Source organism: Balaenoptera ricei, chromosome 7, assembly GCF_028023285.1.
Source record: "Balaenoptera ricei isolate mBalRic1 chromosome 7, mBalRic1.hap2, whole genome shotgun sequence".
Taxonomy (NCBI): domain Eukaryota; kingdom Metazoa; phylum Chordata; class Mammalia; order Artiodactyla; family Balaenopteridae; genus Balaenoptera; species Balaenoptera ricei.
The window spans coordinates 78,084,697-78,108,156 of record NC_082645.1 but is presented as its reverse complement, the minus strand read 5'-3'; the positions used below and the strand labels follow the sequence as shown (position 1 = coordinate 78,108,156).

The window sequence follows — 23,460 nt, the reverse complement described above, 5'->3', positions numbered from 1 at the left end:
CCACTTTTTAAGTCATTAATTACTAAAATTTCCATCAATCTATCATTAAGAGCAGAACTGCACCCCAGGGCTTCTGGGCCCGTTCTTCACTGCCTGGAAAGCTCTACCATCCTTCTCTTCCTGCAGCAGTACCAACTCACCCTTCAGGCAGCTGCATGAATGCCTGTTTCCTCAGACAGGCTTTCCCTCTACCCCCAATCCAGAGTGTCCCCTCCCCATCTTTCTTATTCTCACAGCATCCTGTCCTTTCCCTTCATAGCAAATATCACAATTCATAAATATGTCATAAATATCTATATTCACTTCCGCAATGTCTCTCTCCCCTCACATTCCATGAAGACAGAAACACAATTGCTCTGCTCACCATTAAAGACTCAGTGCCTAGTACGGTGCCTGGCACACACTAGGCACCCCAACATTTGATGAATGAATACATGACTGCATTAAAGAAACAAAAACAACCCCCTCCTCCCCTTACTTCTAAAAGTATCACATATTATTTTTAAATTACGGTGAGTTATGACATTTCCATTACAGGTTTGTTATATCACGCTCTATTAGAAATGCCACCCGACTCCAGGCTCCTATAGCAAACACAAGTTGAAATGCGATCAATCAAGAACCCATCAATAAACAAATACAAAATCAATCCCATTCTTGTATACCAGCAACACCAAACAGAAATGTGTTAAACAATTCCGCTCACAATGATCATAAAAACCATAAAGCACCATGGCACAAGTCTAACAGAAGACGTGAAAGAGTTTTTACACATAAAATTATAAAATTTCATTGAAGGACATAAAAGACCTAAATCAATAGAGAGGTATATAAGGTTGCAGACCGGAAGCCATGAGACCATAAAGATCTCAATTCTCTCTAAATTTTTATATAAATGGGATGCAGTTCCAATAACACAAAATTTTTGAAAAATAAACAAGCCACATGCTTGGAGAATATATGTGCAAGTTAACCTGTGTTGAGGGAGCGAGAAGAATGTGATGTGCGTTTGACTCATCAACTGACACAAATATGGAAAACGGCATTTTGTGTGAATTCCAGTAATTTAACTATTATGGGTATGCAATGTTACTTCCAATGTTTTGACTCTTTCAAATACTGTCTCCCTTTTAAGTTGTAAAACAGTAAATGCTACAAGTTCAGAAAAGCTGGGTTGTGAGAGATGTGTAGGGGTAATAGGTAGAGAGGGGCTTCCAGGGCGAAGGAAAGATCCAGGAGAAAAATAAGGTAAAAAAGCAGAAGACATATTTGAGAGAGAACCAAGTATGGCTCACAGAGAACACATATTCCCATAGAAAGCCAGACAGTGATGGATCTACAAACGGTACAATGAAGTGACTACAGCAGTGTTATCTACACAATGATCCTGCCAAAAAGTGGGACACCGGTCACGTAAGTTGGGACATGTGCATACCCTATCTCCCTCTTGGAGATCCACAGTGCACGGTCACAAATAAAAGTCCGTGATAAGGCCTTCTGCAAAGAAGAAACTTATTTTTTTAAGTTTATTTAAAGAAACTTGTTTAAAATGTTATTTAACCAACACCTACTTGCCCAAGGAGCGCTTTTCTACAGTAACATTTACGAACTTTTCATGGAACAACCCACTTTGGGAAATGCTGTATTCTAGTAAACCAGCCTTTTAAAGGTCTGAACCAGAATAGAGGTTTAAGGATTTGAAAATAAAAGGCAACAATCAACCAAACACTGTAACTGATTGGATGGATGTAAGAGTCACAGAAAATAGAGAAGTCGGTGATGCTTCTGAAATCCAAAGTCAAGATGATGTAAGAATGCTATTAGCACAGTTACGTCAAAGACGATCAACTGTTAGGTAATGGGCACTAAACGTGGATTTCGATGGGTTTGGAGAGACAGTGAGATATTCCCCTAGAAAAGAAAACTGAGCAAGAAGTTAAAAGCCTTGGAGTCCAGTGCCAGATCTGACCATGGTTAACCTTTTGCGCCTGAGCGGTTCTCAGATACAAGTAAGTGGTTACGGTGGTGGTCTAAAGGCCCTTTCAACTTCATCACTCTACCATTCCAAAAATTAAACATTTGAAGTCAAAATACCAATACAGTCAAGTCCTACCTTTAAAGGAGATGTGAAATGTTTAAATATAGGATACAAATAAACAATTCAAGAATCTGAATATATGAGTTTAAATATATAGATGAGAGGTTTTTAAGAGATTATGCAATTATAGATGTTGAAGAGAGAGCCCCAAAACCTACTAAAGCTATAAAGTCTTACTCCAGCCCCCTCCTCCAATGTCACAGAATACTTAGTATTCTGCTTCTGCAGAAAGCAGATTCCTGAATCTGACCCAATGTGGCAGTTCATATATTTTTATGAATACCTCTCAACACCCTGAAGAGTTCAAGCAAGTGAGGACTTTTTGCTAGACAGCCCACCACATCAGGGGTAAATCAAAACTGTAGTCAACTTATTACAACTGTAAGCAGACTGCATGAGGACTGCAAAAAAAATGAGCCATGAAAATTGGCCTAGGCCCAACGTTTATAAAAATTAAACTTTTCCTAAAAGCATTTAGGCAGGGACTCTAAAATGAATAAAATAGTGATGATCCTTTTGAAGCACTTTCAAAGGAAAGAATGAGCAGCTAGGAACTGGGCCTGTTTGCAATCTGAACATTGCAAATAGCGCTTCAGAGTCTAATAATATAGAATTTAAAAGGAAGCAGCACTGAGGGAGGAGAGAGAAGGTGCACAGTGGCAAAAGTAAGTGGGGCCAGCAGGAGTTTTTCAATCAAGGTTTTTGGTTTGTTTTTAATTTTTTGGTTGAAGTGTGCAGAGAATGCTTTCGCGAAACCAGTGAAAATGAGCAGGCAAATAATATGCACACACACAATAATGAAACCAATAACGAATAACCTGGTCCATTCCATTGTCCTTTCAATGCAATTTTCTCAAGTCTCTTCAAGGATGCTGAATTCTTTTTTTTTTTTTTTTTTTTTTAACGAGTTTAAAAACTTGTGAAGTACAATTTTGAATTGTATTTTCATTTTAACACAGCAAAATGAAGCCATCTGTGTAACTTCAAAGCATCTTGAGTCCACTCAGGATTGATCAGAAAGTCCCTGGAAAGCAGAGACCTGGTCTCCTCCTGCCTCTCCAAGCTATCTAGGAAAGCCAAGCACCTGGTATTTTTAGAAGCTCAGCATTGTTCTTTATCTGATAAGCAAAGGAAGAATGTCAGTTTTCACTTATCTCCAGACCTCAATTTCAAAAACTGCCTATCTTGGACGAATATGAATTCTATACCAATTCTTTTCTTCCTTGCCTTGTCCAAAGTCTTATCCCCTAAGTTCCAGCTCTGCAATGGTGCTCCCACCAATTCAGCCACATGCATCAGACCCTGAGCTCTGACTGGATGACCAGCAGCATACTGTGCTTGGAAAGACTGGAGACCAGAGATCAGACAAACCCCCCTGAAAATCCCCAGAAGGCCAGCAGATTCCCACAGAGAAGGCAGTGACCAGGAGAGGGTGAGAAGTCCCCCTCACTTGGGGGAGGAGAATAATGCAGGGCTGCCAAGCACAAGACCCAGAAAAACAAGAGCAACCCAGGAGCATCTGAACCAGATCCTCAGCCCTGGTCCAACCAAGGACACACGCAGGAACCCTGACTTCAGGGGACAAAGGAAGAGAGAGACTGTCAGGGTGGGCTCACTCTCTAACTCTGTAAAATTCACTCCTTAAAGTGGCCCAGAGCTTCCAAGAACACTGTCCCACGAGGCAGCACGTTGTTCTGTAAAGCACACAGTCTTGGGCTTGATCTCTACTAGCCCTGGGCACGTTACCCAACTCTCCCAACTACAGACATCTCCTACTGAAGGAGAGCAATGAGGATTAAATGAAACAGGCTATAGAGAGTACCCAGGACGCAGCCTGACACAGCGCAGCACCCACTACTTAATGACAGCAGCAGGAATGTCATGTAACAAAATATAATTCTTTGGGGACTTGGCATTTCTTGTCCACTATGCAAATATGCCTGAAGTCTATGAACAGCCTTAGTGGGGCTGAATCAACAGCCATGCTGAACCAGGATGAGGAAGGTTGGGACGCTGGCAGGTGGGGAGGGAAGAAAGCAGGAGGACACCAAGGATTTGCTGTACACCAGGGCCGACCACGTAATTCAACACCTTCTCCCATGGAATGGTACTTTATACACCCTCAGGGTCCAAAAACGGATCCTCTCCTCTCTCCTCGGGCAAGGAATTCACCAGAAAGAGGCTTCCTAACATCCCAACCAATCCAGCCTTCAGAGGCAGGTGTTCAGAGACCCGACCCCTTTGGCACCATCAGAGGTTGGGGGAAATAAAACCAAGGACAAAGAAGGAACAGGCAGTGTTTGGGTTCCTCCCACTCGCATGCTTTTGTCTCAGTAGCATGTGTTGGCGTGGCCTTGGTCACCACGGCTGTCACAGTCATCTCACCAACATCCACTCTCTGGGCACACTGCACTGCCCTGCTACATCCTTTGATACACAATGGATTTCCTTTGCTGCTTTTTAATGCATAGCCTTGCATCAACTGTGTGCTTAATACAATACAAATTGATGAAGACACTGGCAACTGAAAAGAAACCTACAACAGGTTATAAGAGCATCCTTCATCCTTCTCAGCTGGTAAGTTGGAAAGCGCTCCTTGTTAGAACTCAGCAGACCACGTGTGTGCATCCCCTCTAAATACCCAATGGATGAGAATCTAATGGCCTCAGGAGAGAAAAGTTACTGCACCTATACCACAGTCTCTGAAGACCCCAAATGATGTCTTAGCTTGAAATAATTTAAAAAGTAAAGGTAGAACTTTCAGTCTTCGTAGTCTTAAGAACAAAAAAAACCAATATTGACTTTTCCATTTGCCCGGGAGCATTCTGAGAAATCCATAAATAATCAATGACGCCAAGTGTTCGAATCCACTCTGCTCCTGCACTCGGCGGTCACCCCTGGGTCAAGGTCAGGTGACTCCTGCCTGGCACCATACTCCATTCCACCCCAAGGACGGATACCACTTCCATTCCACTTTCACGCGGATGCCTAAGCTTGTTCACTTCCCCTGTGGGGAAAAGATGAGCACAGAAATCCTGTGGAATGTGTGTTCCCACAGAGCTCAGAAATGTGATGATCTCAGAGGATATTGTAAAGAAAGACCCTTGACACTTCCCTAAGGAAGAATGTCTTCTGTAAAAGGCGACTGCCAGGACAAAAAGCATGTGCTGGGAAAATCTACGGCCTGCTGCTGTGTATGACTCCAATTCTGATGTCCCACTTCCTCTTTATAATCACATTCCTTCCCTCCTATTCCTCTTCTAAAAAGACACTCTGGCATTGGGTCTCAGTAAAGAAGCAAAGTGCAGTGTTCTAATAAAGGCTGGGAGATAAAAAGGGCTAAAATAGATTTCAATAAATATCAAATGACTATAAGTCTACTCCATTGCACCACTTTTAAATGTCCCCTCCTCCCCCCCAAAAAAACTTAGTTTTAGACATTGGCAGCCTAACTTTTTAAAGTTTCACTCACTTTAAGTTTATTCACACAGGCCATCAAACAGCAAAGCTTTTGAACAATACAGTTTGAAAAGTTGCGATGTCACTAATCTAGCCTTCCAAACCTATCTCACAGTGGTTTTTGAAAGAATCAGTTATGCTAATATATGTGAAAGTGATTTGAAATCTGCAAAGGGCTAATCAAATAAACAATCAAATTGCTGTCATTCCTAGTATTAAAAGATATCATACCATACAGTGTGGACCGTGGAATCAGAGATTGGAATTCAAATCTCACCTCCACCCCTTACTAGTTACCTACACAACTAGGCAAGTTACCAAACTCCCTGGGCCTCAGTTTCAACTGTAAAATGGAGATAATACCCACTTTACCAAGTTGTTGTGAGGATTAATAAAATAATGTGTGTAAAACCCTTTTCACACAGTAAATACTAAATGACAGCTTTAACTACTGTTAGGCTGTTTAATTAAAATCCGAAAGACCAGCTATTGAAAATAGCAGAAGGGAGGGGGACAAGAGAAGAATCTCGCCCAAAAGGAGGACAAATGTTAAAAACCTTTAACATCCTACATTCTGAGGATTCCCCTCTTGGCCCACTCCTACACCCCACTCCTTCCCCACTGATGTCGGAAGCTCCTCGTTGCTTTGCATAACCGCGAAGCAACCAGGGAGAGTCAGTCTTTAACTCCAGGCTTGACAAAGTGATGATTCATCCCATCCCGTGAAGGGGGTGCAGCTTGCAGCCAGCCTCATCACACATGGGGAATCCATCGGACGGCCTGCAGCCAGAGACCAACTATTTAAGAGGCTTCCCCATCCGTGTCTTTGGTAGCAGTAATCTTATGCTTTGCATTTTGTTAATGTATATTCCAATGAGTACTTGGGAGGAATCCAATTGTGCTATATTTTACAAAACAATTCACAACATAAACGAAAAGTCCAAAATGGCAAGACAACGATAACGAAGTAAGTCTCCCTCTGTTCGCTGCCCATGGCACAATGTTTTGCCAGGCAGTGTGTTAGTTATAATGACAAACAGCTTGACAGTTGGACAACATCCCACCTCAACTGCACATCATAATGGCTCCGGAGGACAAATCCCACTGCTTTCCAGCCTGGCCTGAAAATCTGACCACATCCTCCAAGAAAAAGACAAACCCTCACGGTAGCTGGTACAGCTCTTTTCCATTACCACTTAGTGGGCAGGAAACATTTTTTTTCCCCGGGAGTAAGCTCTTCATTCCCCTTCTAAGGTTAAGAGACTTTCAAACTTGGTTGTCTTAAAATGAATAGCCAATGCGGTGGTTTACCGGTGGGCCCTCAGACTTGTCAAAGAAGCAGCTCTAGGTCATTTCCCAGCCCTGCCTCAGCCAGACTACTATAGCTAAATATCTCCTCAACTATCACCACAGTAATTCTAACCTTCAGTCCAGCTTTGGGATCCTTCCACCAGTGTCCCATAGGCACAAACCATGAATGCCTGGAAATGTCAGCCTCCTCCCAAAACGGTTTTGCTTGGAATACTCCATTCAAAAAACACTCATCATTCAATCCACCCTGGCTCCCTCCCGAGGTCAACCAATCCTCCTGGGCTTCTTGATTCCAATCTAGGAAAGGGTCACTTAACATATGCCCAACACATTACATTCAATTCTACCTCCCCCTAAAAATAATTCCCATTCACCATAATGGTAACTGTTCTTTCCTAGTCCAGATGACCCACATTAGGGGAGTGAAAGCACAGAAGTCATGACTCCTCAACTGAAAACCCAAAGGGTGGTGTGTATGATGCGTTTTCTGGGAAAGACTGTAAAGGGTTTTTCAATTCAGTGTTACCTAATCTGATTCATTTATTTAGCAACGTCTAATTTTCTAGTGGTTTCCCCCCAAACATTCCTGGAAAATTGTTTTACTATATTACAACGGAGAAAATTATTCTATGTCAAAATCAATGCTATAAAATTTGCTTCCTACCCATTCAAGCCAATATCTACTAGCTACAAACACGGATCCACAGGCACATACATACACAGGCACATACATACACACAAATACCCTGAGCCACAAAAAAAAAAAAAAAAGTCTTCTTCCACTGTACTTAAGAAGATTTGATTTCAGCAAACTAACATTGGGAGCGCCTAGAAGTCAGGGAAGTACACAACTTGTTGAAGCAATAAACGCTCGGCAGCAGCCTGAACAAAGCATTGCAAATAAGCTCCAGAAACCCACACAGCAAGCCCGTGGACAAAATGCTGTGTGTCTGTAATCAACTCTCCAGTGCACTCACATCACCCACTCCCCAACCCTCTGCCCCGGCCCAGCAAGAACCCTCCAGGACTCCCGTTCCTAATCTGGTTTCCATTCCAGCCCCGCCCCCTCCCCTTCCCTCTCTAGGACCGTGAATCAATCCCATCCCGGGCAGGAAACGAGACCCAAGGCAGCCCCCTCCGCTGCGGCGGAACAAAGGAGCATAGCTCAGCTGCATGCGCAGGATGCCCCGTCGGGTCCTGGGCCCCTTATCCCCTGCCGCCGGGGCACGCCGCACCTGAACCGCACTCCCCAGGACGCCCCATTGTTCTCCCTCCGCTTTCCTTCCCGGAGGAGGCCACCCCGTGTCCTTCCATAGAACCAGGGAGCCAGGAAACAGCTGTGGGCCAGAGAGATGCAGGGGTGTCGGTGAACACCAGGAAGACCTGGATTCCACTTTGCCCACAGGTACGAAGGGGATGGGGCAAAGTAAGAACAACTTAGTTTAGCGCCCTCTACTCTCCCACCCGCCCCCGAAGCAACCGCGGAGTCGCGACCACCCTGCCCGACCTCCAGCGTGCGCGGTTCTCGCCGGAGCGCCGCCTGGCCCCGAGGAGAGACCGCAGACCCCGCTGACCCGTGTCAGCTGCGGCGGGGCCACGGGGACCCCGGGCACAAAGGACCGAGCGGGCAGGGCAGGGGAGAGAGGGAAAGCGCTCGCGCTACCTCGCCGGGCGCCACTCCGCCTCCTTGTCGTCCTCCCTCTCCGGCGCGCTCCGGGACGCGGGCCCTCCGCGAGGCTGCGAGGCTCCCGCGCAGTTGCTCGGCGGACGCTGCTGGCGGACGCTGCCCAGCGGCTGTCGGCCCCTCGCGCCCGCGCTCCCACACCACCGCGACGCGCGGCGGCCGAGTCTCCAGTGCGCGCCCGGCTGCAGAGTGCGCTGCCGCTGCAGAGTGCTGCGCTGCGGCGGGAGGCGCCCGGCCACTCCCCTCTACCCCGCGGGCGGAGGGGCCGGCCGAGGGGCGGGGGCGGCGACCTCGCAGCCTGGGATTCGCCTCTCTGCGCGCCGGCAGGACCGGGAGCCGCCGCCTCCCAGCCGACTCACCTCCGGCCGCCCGGTGCCGGCGGCACAGCGCCCCCCGGTGAGCGCGGGTGCAGCCTCCGCCCCCGGGGCCAGCCTGGATGGGGCAAGGAGTGGAAAAGCGGAGGAAGGAGAGGCGTCCCTCCCAGCCGCACGGAAGGCACGGCTTTTCTACCTTTCTCACTCCCGGATTTATTAACATCAAACGACAAATACAATAACTGGAGAGGCAAGCCAGGGGGAGCGAGCCGGGACGGAGGTGGGGGAGGAGGGGGGCCGCGGGGAATGACAACTGGAAGCCAACCTGTGGGCAGATGTCGGCAGAGAGTGGGAGTGTTCTCAATTGTTCCTTCTCCCTTAGACAAAAAAAAGTTTGGATACCCAAGAATATCGGAAAATATTAATTTGACCGAAAGGGAAAAGAGTGTACTGAGTGGCAAAGTGTGCTTTTATTTACAAGATTTTAAAATATATATTAACTCACTTAATTTCACATGATGCTAAGTAGACACTGGCCAATTACCTGTTACAGAAATTAAAAGATAATTTAAAAAGAAATTTCAACTATATGTGTATATATATATGAAAATTTATAAATGAATATTGCGTATTAGCTGGCACTGGGTAATGATCGATGATAGGGTGTTAATCTGCATATTATTTAGGCATGCTGGAGGGAGCCAGAGAATCAGGCCCTCCAGCTTCTCACTCCAGCTGGCTTCTTGCTTCTTTGTACGGTAGAATTTAGAGCAAGCCACTTGACCCTTGTCCTGGTTTCCTCATCTCGGAGGAGGGAAGAGTGCTCATCCAACCTTACTCACTGGGTGAGGTGAGGATTACTTGGCTAAGGTGTTAAAAGAAATGTAGGCACAGTAATTATTACTCATGGTTCTAACTACTTTGTCCAATAATGAAATAAATTGCCATAAATGGAGCCAGGTTTAAATGGACTGACCTATATCTGGAAACTGTCGCTAAAATGAGGTGAACCAAGAATTCAGACCATATATAGTAATTCTTTTCCCACAGGCATAAGAACCACAGGCACTGGTATTTGTCAAATGCTACCAGTAGAGTTTGAAAAGGTAACAATTCCCCAGACTGTATCTGCTTTGGACCTACACCATCATTGATGGCACCATCAGCATCACTTCTGATCCACATAAGACATGGTGATGTTCTAAGCTTAAACATATTGAGTACCAGGTACCATTCTTTTCCTGTTTAATCTTTGCAGAAACCTGGGAGGAAAGTTACTCTCTTTGTCCTTGTTTTACAAACCAGGAAAGCCAAGAACAGAGAGTTCTTCCAGCTAATAAGTGGCTATACTAGTTTGAAGACATGTCCACAAATTCTTTTACACTCCTTCCATTAAGGAATGGAGTCTAATTGTCTTCCTCTTGCATATAGGCTAGACTTTAAGAGATGTGATCCTAACGAATAGAAAACAGCACAAATGATATAGGTAACTTCTGATTCTGGGTTGTAAAAGGAGCTACAGCTTTCACCTGGCCTTCTCCTGGGCCAATCACCCTTGGAACTCAGCAGCCATGCTATGAGGAAGCTCTAGCCACGTGGTAGGTCATGTATAGGTGGTGTTTCTGCTGCTGATGTCAGCTGAGGACCCAGCCTACAGCCAGCTGAACTGCCAGGCATGTGAGTTAGTGAGCCTTTGAGATGACTCCAGCCCCAGTCACTGACTGAGAGATCTAGAAAGAAACCCTAACTGAGCCTCGTCAGTGCCCAGAAACAGAAGGTAGCAATAATACGAGATGGGCTTCAGGGTGGTCATTGTATAGCAGTAGGCACCCGGAACAGTGGCAGAGCTGGGACTTGAACCCAAGCCTTCTGACTCCACAGTCTCCGCCACAATCCAGTACACTAATTCAGACCTTGATAACCTAGCTTAATGAACACCCTGAAGATCCCTGTCTTCGCAACAGACAACCTATGGACCTGCTACCTGATGACACGTGTAGCCTCCCTTCTCCATTTTGCCCATCTGACTTTAGATTCCAAAGTGACTGCTTATAGCAGTTTGGCAGTAAGGGAGCCTCTGACCTCTGCTGTCCAGTCCAGCTTTTCAAAAATCACAGAAATTCAAACGGCAGCTTCACAAGTACAAAATGTAAACAGATGGTTTGAAACAGTGGGGGAAATTCTGTAATCTTTTGATCTTGGAAAAAGGCCAAGTTTTAGTAAAAAGTAGGTTTAAGACAAGTATGTGCTGAGTAGGACAATTAAGGGAACTTCTCTTAGGAAGGTTTTGGAGCTCCTGCCTCAAGAAAGAAATTGGGAACATAGTTATGTAGGAACAATTTTGCTTCTAGAAGGGTCTAGCAGAGTGGGGACACTTGAGGCTTTCTCCCTGTTTTTTAGCAGGTTCGGGAAAGAAAATAGTAGAAGCTGTTGAACTCATTCTAATAACACTGAGAAAATGAACCCAAGAAGCTATTAGAAAGCCAAAAATGTTTCTAGAGCAAAGCTATGCTTCTCTTTTAAAAATACCATTAACCTAGTTTTCATAAATCTCAAAATCCAAACTTCTGAAGACATACCATGAGGTTTTTAAATACTTTTACCTTCCTGGCCATTCTTTTCAAAAGTCAATCAATCAACAACTTTTGAATTTAAAAGAAGCAGATTACAGTTGTCCTAATAACTGTCAAGAATAGATAATAAATCCACCAAGTACAAAAGCATTTTTTACTTTCCCCTCAGTCTGTTTGGAAGAAGCAGAACCTATGAAGAAGCAGAAAGACTATTATTAAGATTTTAGGGTCATAAACATAAATTATCAAATTATAGGAGTAAAAGAATGTAAGAAGTGTGCTTTACCTCAATGAAAACATGCAATGATTTAATTCAAAACAAGGGAAATCCTGCCGTCTTTGTGGAAAAACTTAGAAATAAAAGCACATTTGTGTGTGTCCCAGGAAGAGAATTACTACTAAAAGTATAGAGTTGTTGTTGTTGTTTTTCCTTAGTTGTTTTTACTTGAGCTCCTTAAAAAAAAATTTTTTTTTTCAAGAATTCAACATTGGAAAATTGACCAACGAAAGGACCACATGACCTGATTCTGCCTCATATTGGTGTAGCAAATGAAATGGGGGCTGGAAGTCATAGTTCTAGATTTTCTCACTGGTTCTGTCTGCAACTAGCTTTAGAATTTTAGCCAGAAAGCTCATACTCTCTGTCCTTAGTTATTTTACATCATCTTGAATGTGTTAAGAACCTCTGGTTCTAAAAAATCTAAGAGTCTTTATATTTGCCATATTTTCTCTCCTTGCCTACCTGTCCAAACACTTAGTTTTCACCCACTCTGCTTATCCTTTGAGACCACACTCAGTTCTTACCTATTCCTGACCATCTTCTTGAATTGGATATTGCTTCCTTTGCTGTGGTAACATCTTGATGCCACATCTTCTCCATACTTATTAATTGGTTCCAGGTTGTGAAACCTTTCAAGTTGTTCTCTTATAAATGTTTGGCCTTTCCAACTAGATGGTAAATCTCTAGATTAAAGGAGTAATTCAATTTGAAAACACCAGGCCCATGACAGTAAGAACTATCTTAGAGAGCTTACTGTGTTCTAGAAAGTAATCTAAATGCTCTGCATGTGTGTTAATTCATTTAACCCTCATAACAGCCCAATAAGGTAGGTTATTATTATTATCCCATTTTACAGATGATGAAACTGAGGCAGAGAAAAGTTAATTACTGGCCTGAGGTTACACAGTAATAATGTTAGAGCCAGGATGTGAATCTGGGCAGTCTAGCGTCAGGGCTTGATCTCTTACCTCAAGGCTATATAAATACTTCCTCTCACATCTGTGAGCATTTAATCTGTGATCTCTTTTTCCTTTTGTCTCTGAAAACAAGTAGTGTCTCATCTCTTTAATTTATATATCTCTTAGTTTAGAATAGTGCTCTAAATGCAGTAAGCACTGCATTAGTATTTCTTAGTTCCATGCAAAAAAAAAAATCTTTTTTATGTATTTAAAGAATGCTTTGAAAATAAATGCATAATGCTTAAAATATTATTTGAAATTCAGATTAGGTATTATAAAAAATATTTCTATAGCGTTTTCAGCCTCCGAGACTCAGCAGGAAAAACACAACTCTTACTCTAAGTATTAAAAAAGCTGTAGATAGAAAGTAGCTAGGAGAGTAGATCTTGAAAGTTCTCATAAGAAAAAAATTAAAAATTTTGTAACTATGTGTGATGATGGATGTTAACTGGTCTTATTGTGGTGATTATTTTGCAATATATACAAATATCAAATCATTACACTGTATACTTAAAATTAATATTCTTATGTTGATTATACCTCAATAAAAAGAAAATTAATTTAAAAAAATTTAAAACTGTAGATAAATGACAACAAAAATATTAGAGGGTAAAAAGATTGATGAAATTTCCCCTAGGCAGGAAAATTTGCTAAAGTGTTTCAAAGATGAAAAGAGAAGAATTCAAAACTCAGGAATAGGATTCCTTATAGGTACTATATATGTGATGATCAAGAACAACTATTCTCTAAAAAAACAGTACTGATGAACCTAGTGGCAGGGCAGGAATAAAGACGCAGACGTAGAGAATGGACTTGAGGACACGGGGAGGGGGAAGGGTAAGCTGGGACGTAGTGAGAGAGTGGCATGGACATATATACACTACCAAATGTAAAATAACTAGTTAGTGGGAAGCAGCAGCATAGGACAGGGAGATCAGTTCAATGCTTTATGATGACCTAGAAGGGTGGAATAGGGAGGGTGGGAGGGAGGCTCAAGAGGGAGGGGATATGGGGATATATGTATACCTATAGCTGATTCACTTTGTTATACAGCAGAAACTAACACAACATTTGTAAAGCAATTATACTCCAATAAAGATGTAAAAAAAAAAAGTACATCTGCACAAACTTGAAATAATATGTGTACAAGGTTAGTCACTGTGGCATTATAAAAAAAAAAAAAACTATTCTTTACAAAATATAACAGTGTAATTGACCACTAAAATTAAGTAGTGAAACAGTGAAACTAGAATACTGTGATCCCTCAAATAAATTATAGATCCATTGCCAGGAAATTTAAATTGCCTGAATTTTTCCCCCAACGTTTTATAATTTAGCATTTTGTCTCTTCAACTAGTAGAATAATTGTCTTTTTTACTTCCTCGCAAACTGTAACAAGTTAGTACCATTATGGCAAAACCTTGCTGTTAAACAATAAATCAATCTGAAAAATGACTAGACTTTTTTCCCAATCTTTTTTAAAAAGCATTTTCGTCTTTCTGATGATGACTGGGGAGCTTGTCATCTCGTTGCTGAGGAGACCTGAGGAGGACTATAAGGAAAAGCAAATATTATGGCAAAGGAAAAAAAATTAGCTCTCTATACCAAATGAAGTACAATTTAGCAAACATATGAAGTAATATTCTGTTTCTGCTTCAGTCTCTAAAACTAAATGTCATTTATTTGAGTCTGGTGTATACATTCATCACAGGTGTTAGCATATGAAAATACCGATAAAGATAATTGTGTGACCAAAAAATCTTTTAATTGATTAACAACCAAGACAACATATAATACAGGTGTAGGGACTGTTGACTAAATAAACCAACATTTAACTGGAACTAAAAACCAAGGCTTAGTAATAGATTTCTCATTTGTTTCATCAGTGTTCTCAATCTTGACATCTTTTGTACAAGATGAGAAGCTCTTTGAGGGCAGGATTTTTGTCTCTTTGGCTCATTGTTGCATCCCCAGAGCCTAGGAACATACGAGGTACTCAGATATTGTTGAACTGATGAATGAATTTTTTTTTTTTTTTGGCCACGCAGCTTGCGGGATCTTAGTTCGCCAGCCAGGGGTTGAACCCGCGTCCTCGGCAGTGAAAGCACAGAGTCCTAACCGCTGGACTGCCAGGGAATTCCTGAATTTTATAAATTATTTTAGGTAAGTTGAACTGGCCCATAATCTCAGTCAATATTTCCGGATATGTCTTAGACCAAGAAAGCAAGATGTGTTTAACCTTGCTTTCTACAGCAAGGTTAAACAAAAGCAGGTCCTCGCTGATGGGTTCACACTGGTGATCTACTTCAACTCTGAATAAAGCTGGAAAACTTTAAAGAGAGTAGCACCAAAGCACTGCCCATGTCCTGCAGAGGAAGCAGCAGACCATGTGAGCCTGGGCATTGAAAAGCAACCCAGCTGCCAAGGCAATCAAGACTTCTACTGAAAAGATACATAACCTCCTTTCCCACTAGACATGCTGAAATCCATTCACATTACTAAGAAAAGGGAGCAGACACTTATGTCCTAGACTCTGGGCCGCTCTTGCCAGGCCTCACCTGCCCCAATCCCCTCTCGGCCAGTGGGTGTTTTACAGGTTCTCCCCAAATCTTGCGTCTGGACCTGCGGTAATCTTGATCCAGAGAGCTCAAACCTTTTCTTCTCTAGAGCACTAGGTCTGCAAATTGCTTCAAAAATTCCTGAAGTCTCCTCAGAACTGTTTATCACCCCCTGAGGTATCCTGCAGGGTCCTGCATGCTTCTACAAGTCCACAGAGTCCTTAAACTGGAAAGCATGCTAAAGCTTTTTATTTTTCTTTATGAATCTTTATCAGCCTAAAGCAACTAGCCCCATCCAGATGTAGCCTGGGCATGGGGAAAAGGATTTCATTATTTCCAGGCACATGGGCTTTTCTGTGCTTTTGGTCCCACTGGGTGATTTTGATTGGCGCTATAATTGCTCCAGATTAGCAGCCATAAAAGAGCCTCAGCCTTAGAGACTCCTTCCATTCCAGTGCCTGTGGTCTTGCACCACTACCCCAGGGCAAAATAGTGAAGTAACTGAAACCTGTCCTACATCAAGAGGTATTACTTGAGGGACTTCCCTGGTGGCGCAGTGGTTGAGAGTCTGCCTGCCAGTGCAGGGGACACGGGTTCGATCCCTGGTCCGGAAAGATCCCACGTGCTGCGGAGCAACTAAGCCTGTGCGCCACGACTACTGAGCCTGTGCTCTAGAGCCCGCGAGCCACAACTACTGAGCCTGTGTGCCACAACTACTGAAGCCCGCATGCCTAGAGCCCATGCTTTGCAGCAAGAGAAGCCACCGCAATGAGAAGCACACGCACCGCAATGAGACGCACACGCACCGTAACGAGGAGTGGCCCCCACTCGCCGCAACTGGAGAGAGCCTCTGCGCAGCAATGAAAACACAAAGCAGCCAAAAATAAATAAAGTAAATAAATAAATTTATAAAACAAACAAAAAAAAGAGGTATTACTTGAGTGTCTATTCAGTCCCATACTGGCCCTGTTGCTAGGATGGGACAGTGAACTTGACGATCTCTGACCTTTCAGTATGTAAGTCTAGCTTCAGGTCTCTGGCTGCTTCTTCTGGTGGCTAAAACTCCCTTTTCCCTTATAACATCCTCCCAGACCCTCAGGCAGTGAGAGTCCTGATGCCTGTCTCCCAGGCCTCACCATTCCACCTGGTCCTTCAGATGCTGCCCTGAGCATTTTAGATCAGTTGTTCGCAACCTGGGGTTGAAGGGCTACAACGCGGTCCAGGATTTCAATTCTGAGTAAAAGATTAGAAGGCTGCCTTTTGTTTCTTCATTTCAAACATTTAATTATCAAATTTTAAATATTCAAAAATTTAGTGGCTAAAAGACACCCATTGACATTTTTCTAGTCAAGAAAGTCAAATAATAAAGAAACTACTTGAGTTGTTTTTTAAACTGTTGGCCTCCTGTGGGCTTTGGGATTTCATGCTATATTTACTTCTTTTTCATACAAACAATGTTCCAGTTTTTGTAATATAAACATGCATTATTTTTATAATCAGGAAGAATAATAAAGCTATTTTCATCTTGGACAAAATATGTGGTCTGTAAATTTTGAGAGGATGTTTTTCTGAATTGGCCCTACTGAAAAAAATAATAATATTGCTTGCACACTTTTTCTAATACCTTTCTATCAGAACATTTCAGTACTTGGTGATCCTTTCCATCAAATATATCAGAAACTAGCAGATCTGATAACTAGCTCCGCTGAGTGCGGGTTTGTGCTAAGGAGAGCATTTTCTTAGAATGCAGGGTCCTTGGATTTCTTTACTCAGTGCTCTTTAATTGGAGAGGACCTTCTTTCCATTTCATGAAGTCTTGTGCCCACAGGTAGTGGGCAGAGGGTCGGAGGCAATGAGCGGTTAGAGGGAGTGCTGGGGGAAATCTCTCCATTGACAACCTGGTGGTTGACAATGATGCCTACCGCAAAGGAAAATTACGGCTGTGAAGACATCTGCCAAGGGCAATGCATCCAAGATCCCTGGGCCAGTGGGCTCTGTTAGAACCCTCAAAAATGGCTGGAACACTACATATACGTGTGAACTTAAATATGAAATCTTTAAATTCCCAGCTAGCTATTTGCTGGGCTAGTTGCTATTGCATACAATTCCATAGTTCTTCCTGGTTTCTATTCAATAGTAATTCATCCATGACTCCTCACTTTTGAAATTAACCCTGCAACTTAATGACTGCAACCCCCGTCCCTATCACTGTGGTTAGGTGTCCTGGTGAATTCTACATTGGTAACCTCAATGGGTGGTAGGGCATATCTAAGTCTTGAGGAGTGGATGATGTTTTATCCTATACTATAAATTCATTTTTGGAAAAAATATTTCTTTTATAATATAAATTACTGTAAGTAAAGTTAGAATAAAAGGTGCTTGGTGGGTAGAAATATTCAAAAGATTGAGCCATGATCCTTGGGGAGAAGGGAGTTCTATCTCATCAAAATTTTGAGGTAATAAAATTGCATTCTTATGTTTATTGAAAAAGGAACCTGGGTCTTAAAAGCTCTGTCTCCCATCAGTCAAGTTTTAGAAAGCTCAGGAGGTTTCTGTCTGCTTTCTCACCTCCTTTTATACCCAACCCTTTGCTCCTATGACTGTATTAAAACTGATCTTGTCAGTATCCTCAATGAACATTCAGTTGTCGCATCTTAAAGGCAGTTTTAAGTCCTCATATCACTTGACCCCTTACCACATAACACCTTGCTGCCTTCTTGAACCACTCTTCTTTTTTGGCTTCTGTTTGCCACCCTCTCTTATTTTCCTCTTAATGCTCTTGCAGCCTTTTCTCAATATTACTTAGCATTCCTTTGTCTCTGCCTTTCCCCCTTAAATGTTGATGTTACCTTAGGTTCTGTTTTCAACCCTCTCTTCTCTCTAATTTCACCCTCACCCAAGGCTTCAACTACTGATGACTCCCAAATTTGTGTCTCTTAAGATCAAGTTCCCTATATTCAAGTGTCTACTGAACGTCTACCTCAAACTCAGTATATTCAGAACAGAAACTCGCAAGTACCTCAGACACAACATGAAAAAAGAAACCATCATCTCTGCCCAATCTCAGCCCCATTCCTTGTCCTTTATTCTTGATCATGGTGAATGCCATCATTACCAATATAGTCACCCAAGTCGGAAGCAAATGTCATTCTAGACTCCTCTTTCTCTGTCATCTTCTGAATCCTATCAGTCCGGGAGCTATTGTTATTATACATCCTAGCTGACTCAAAGATCCATGCTCTTTTCTCCATACTCACTGCCCCTGCCTTCTTATACTAAAGCCTTTGACTTCAGATTACTCCACTGTTAGCAGGGCATACATGTGACTTGTCCTCCCTCTCCAGCCCATCTCCCATCACACCCCCCACCCAGGCCTTCTGCACCAAGTCATTCCAGTGCCTGATCTCTCAGGATTCTTACTTTCACCTTTGCATACGGTATCTCTGCTGCCTGGGGTGCCTCTCTCTCCTTTTTCCCCTAGCCAATAACTTCTCATTCTGGAAAACATCACCTTCTTGGAGAAGGTCTTCTGATCTCTCAAAACCAGAAAAGAACACTTCTTCAGTGCTCCAATAATACTCTGCACCTCTGTCATAGAATATATCACACCATGATTAAATTACCTGTTTATCAGTCTCTCTTACTACACTGAGACAATAAAATGTCTTATTCATTTTCTTATTCCTATGTTTAACAGAGGTCCTGGAATATAGTAGCACTCAGTAATGCTTGTTGAATGAATGAATGAATACCAAGCATTTCCAGTATCTTCATTCATGGGTCCTGCATAACTCTTGTCACTCAGTTTGAAAGATTACCCCTTTCCTATTATAGAAAGCCTCAAGAATTTTAGTGTAATATCCTCTTCTAATAAACCCAAACACAAAAAACAGCTACAGATGTTTAAAAGAAAGCCAATCTTTCATTTTTAATCAATCTTGGAACTGACATCTCCTATACTTCTGTACACAAACTCATACCTTAATGCTAAAAGATTCTCACTTCTATAGAAACAGATACACTAGGCTGACCCCACTGAGCTTGTCACTAATACACAATAATGGTTTCTATCTCTACTTCAGAGCCAGTACATAGTTTTTCCTGGTCTTTCTGCCCAAGTTAGTCCATAAATATTTTAAATGTATGAACTTTTAAACTCAAAAAGATTTATTGCGCCACTTTAAATACTTATTTCTTGCTTACATGGGATTGAAAGATCACAGTGGCTCAGAATCAATTGCATTTCATCTTTTCAGTACTTATTTCACAGCTGAGCACGTCTCAGAGTTATGAACATGAGTCCAGTCCCTGACAAGCCATAGCAAAGGCCAAAAGAATGAGCAAAATTATCCACCCTAGAACCCACATGGGATAGCAGAGATTGAATAGGCAGCATCTGCTGTGACTTATTATAGCATATATGTTGCACTAGGCCCCAGATCAATCCCCAAACAGAAGTCTTGTGTCATGGGTCTTTCACCACAGGAAAGCAGCATACACATACATTCAACAATAACGCTACATAAATCTCTGTCCCAATTACAGAACTTTATCTCATGTGGTGCCAATAAGAAAAAGAGCTATCTCAAAACAGCAGGAGAAAATGATTGTTTCATGTACAGAAGCATTTAATATCACTATAGAGAAATCGTTTAACACAAGTAAGACATGGAAATATCTGCCTAAGGATTAGTCCAAAAGAAGGAAGAATCTCTCCAAATAATATCTGACAGATTTTGTATTTTGAACTTAAATCCATCATTTAAAAGGACGTAAATGGAAAGAAAATAAGTTATTTGTAAAACTACAGTTTTATAAATAAAAAATACATGTATATTTACATACCAAGGCAAAACCCAGGGCATCCTGGATACTAACAAAAGAATAATATTTGACCAAGGACCACGTGGTTGGTCAGGGGTGTGGGGCATTCTTAATCTGGAATCAACAAGCCTGCTAAGATATATGTCAGAGTGTGTGTGTGTGTGTGTGTGCGCGCACGTGTGCATGCGTGTGCATGTGTGTGCACCTGAGAGGTGCACCAGAGAGGATTCTGACCAGTCCCAGTATTCTTCCAAAAGGCTTTTGACTCATAAAGTGTTGCCAACCACTGCTCTATAGCAAATATTTCCAAGATTCACAAACAAAGAGGTGTTGCTGTCAGGTGAAATTCAAGATTATTGAACCTAGTGATGATCAAAACCACATTACTGGAGTCCTGAGGCTGTAGTGCAAAGTGGATGGGACCTGTCTACTCAGATGGAAATGAGAAAGTCACTCCCCACTCTCATATGACATTTTGTGTAAAGTTCATATTAGTAAAGTAAGAGCAGAAAATCCTCCTCTCCATGTTTAGGAGAGTGAAAACAATAGGATGCCCTCAACAGGTGCAGATAGGAAAAGATACTCCATCTGTTTCCCTAGTGCACCGCTCATGTGCACCCCAAACTTACCCTTGACTCTGGGATTTGAGAGCTATTGGTTTTGTAAGGTGTGCCATGTGTATAAAATCCCAAAAGGAGAGAAGAATAAGGTCATGCATAGCAGCACTCCACTCTGAGGAACTGTTGATCTGAGATGTCGCTATGTGGTGGTTTATCATTGCTGCTGTTGTTGTTTAATTGCTTTTAATTGCTCTTTTTATTTTTATTGTTTTACTACATCAAAATTATGATTACCCCTCTGTCTCTGGGAATTCTGTGTCTCTTTCAACATTGGCAGACATACTAAAGCATTAGTCTAAACATGTTTACAGGGTTGATTCAGTTATACACAAGGAAGATTCCATTACCATGTGTAAATTTGATCATCTCATCAGTCCAAAAATCAACTAAAATTCGTATATTTATTGTAGGAGTATTATTTATGTAATTACTCTTTTAAGATTTAAGCTATTACTTGAGTGTCATCTCCTCTCTACCTATAACTTCTAGAGTTGTATAAACTGCTGTAACAAATAACGATCCAAATATATAATGGCACAAATGCAATAATAGTTTCTTTCTTGTGCATGTGCCAGTTTGAAGATGGTGATCCTGTTTAGTAGGCTGCTTTCCTCCATGTGGTGATTAGGGACCTAGGCTCATTCCATCTTACGGCTCTGCTGTTCTCTGAGGACTTGTTGTAATCCAGATTCAGCTTATGAAGATGTCATAAGACTTGAGTTTTGGGCTTCCCTGGTGGCGCAGTGGTTGAGAGTCTGCCTGCTAATGCAGGGGACGTGGGTTAGAGCCCTGGTCTGGGAGGATCCCACATGCCACGGAGCGACTAGGCCCGTGAGCCACAACTACTGAGCCTGCGCGTCTGGAGCCTGTGCTCCACAACAAGAGAGGCCGCGATAGTGAGAGGCCCGCGCACCGCGATGAAGAGTGGCCCCCGCTTGCCGCAACTAGAGAAAGCCCTCGCACAGAAACGAAGACCCAACATAGCAATCAATCAATCAATAAATAAATCTTTAAAAAAAAAAAAAGACTTGACTTTTGAGAGGTTCAGAGGAGGTTATAATTTTTTTAATTGATTTTAGATGACCAATTTGTTACAAAAGGATATAACACAGGAGCAGCCAGATGGAAGAGGTGCGCAGGGCCAGGTACGTGGGAAGGGCTTCCATGCCCTCTCTGAGCCTGCCACTCTCCTAACACCTCCACGTGTTCACGACCTGGGAGCTCCCGTTTGTTGTTGCTGTCATCATGAGCCCCCTACTTCAATCAGGGCCCAAATGAGAAAACAGAAACCACTGTAGGTGTTCGAAACAGAGGGAATTTAATACAGGCACTCGCTACACATGTGATGGAAGCACTGGAAGAACCAGAACCAAGGAGTGAAGTAGGATGGCGAGGGTAACCCGAACATTAACAATGGTCAGAAGCCGTTAACCTCCATGCTTCCCCCCTCCCCAGGGCTGGAGAGCCTCAGGGAGAAGGCAGTGTTATCAGAGCCTAGAAGGTAGGATCATCAGAGAGAAGTCAGGAGCACAGAGGGAGGATTCCTGGCAGAGGCTGAGACCAGGAAGGAAGGGACTATCTGACAGCAACTGAAATCATGGAATAGAAGCAGCTGCTGCCAGAGAAACCACTCAAAACAGAAAAGAGAGGGGGAGAAATTCCCTGGCTTTTCCCCTCCTCCCACTCTCCCGTCTGCTGCCTATGCCTCCCATCGACTCAGCTTGTGTGGAAGCCAGAGGGCAATGGAGCTGGAAAACGCAGTCCCCCATGATAGAAAGCAGAGCAGGGGAAAGGCCAGAGCAACCAGGGAAATGGTCAGCACATTCCTTTTTATGAAGATGGTTTTGAGATGAATCTGAAGAAGAAAGCCACATGGCTATGAAATTATTTGTTGATATGAGGAGGGGAAGGGAGGCAAAGGAAAAAGGTAGGAAAGGAAGAAAGGGTAGCAAAGATTGCAAGTCAGGAAGAGATAGAAGTGGGGGGATCTCTCTCCAAGTCTGCTAGAGCCGCTGCTGAGATCAGCAGCTCCATTTATACCCACTGCCCAGTGGTAGCTAGAACAGGCCAACAGAAGAATTAAAGAGCTGCAAGCAACCTTAGATACCAGTAGAGTACTCAAACCCATACTTAGATGTTATTGAAGTTTGTATTTAATACGTAATTGATTGAAACTAATGTGAATTTAATTCTGTCTTGTCAAAATGGAATTTAAATATGGTTCAGGAGACGAATGAAGGGATTTCAGAAAGCCACGCCACTGCAGGTCCTTGTGCTGAGCACAAAGGCAAAAAGAACTGAGAACAAACAAAGCAGCAAAAAATATCTGTGTGAGGGGAGAGGGTGTGGGAGAAGAGAGCCCAAGGGATTTCTTTAGTAATGTTTGTTTATGGCTGTTTCAAATTAAGGAACTAATTTTGGATTGGGGAATAAATAAAGAAGTTCTTGAGAAATAGACTACTGCTAAGAAAACAGCACTGCCTGTAGTTAAGTCAGGGCGGGGGGAGTCTATTCCCACTAATACCTGCCGTATTTATTTTATGGTGTTAATGTGTTTGTGAAAAGACCCCAACTTGCACTATTTTTCTTAATATTTCCTATTTATCTGCTCATGCAAAGACCATGTTTTTAGAAGAGGCAACAGAGGTACCCCTGGAACCTGCATCAACTCTTTCAGGCACTATTCAGCGGTGATTAAAAGCCTGGTATGGTGTTCCTGGGTTCTGTGGACTCCACTGCCTGGATTGGTGCACGTGCTTTTTGTCAAATGAGTGAAGATG

The 23,460-nt window shown here is 42.7% G+C and overlaps 1 protein-coding gene across 3 annotated transcripts in view; it reads right to left on the bottom strand.

The window, feature by feature from the left end:
* The window catches only part of MYO1B (myosin IB), a 184,936-nt gene extending 176,155 nt beyond the window's left edge, over nt 1-8,781 (bottom strand). For 2 of the 3 annotated variants that reach the window (XM_059928387.1, XM_059928389.1), the window contains exon 1: nt 8,532-8,781. The gene's annotated coding sequence lies outside the window, so the exon portion shown is untranslated. The remainder of the gene's footprint in view (nt 1-8,531) is intronic. The other variant, XM_059928390.1, reaches the window with a different exon arrangement.
* Between the last annotated feature and the right edge of the window lie 14,679 nt (nt 8,782-23,460).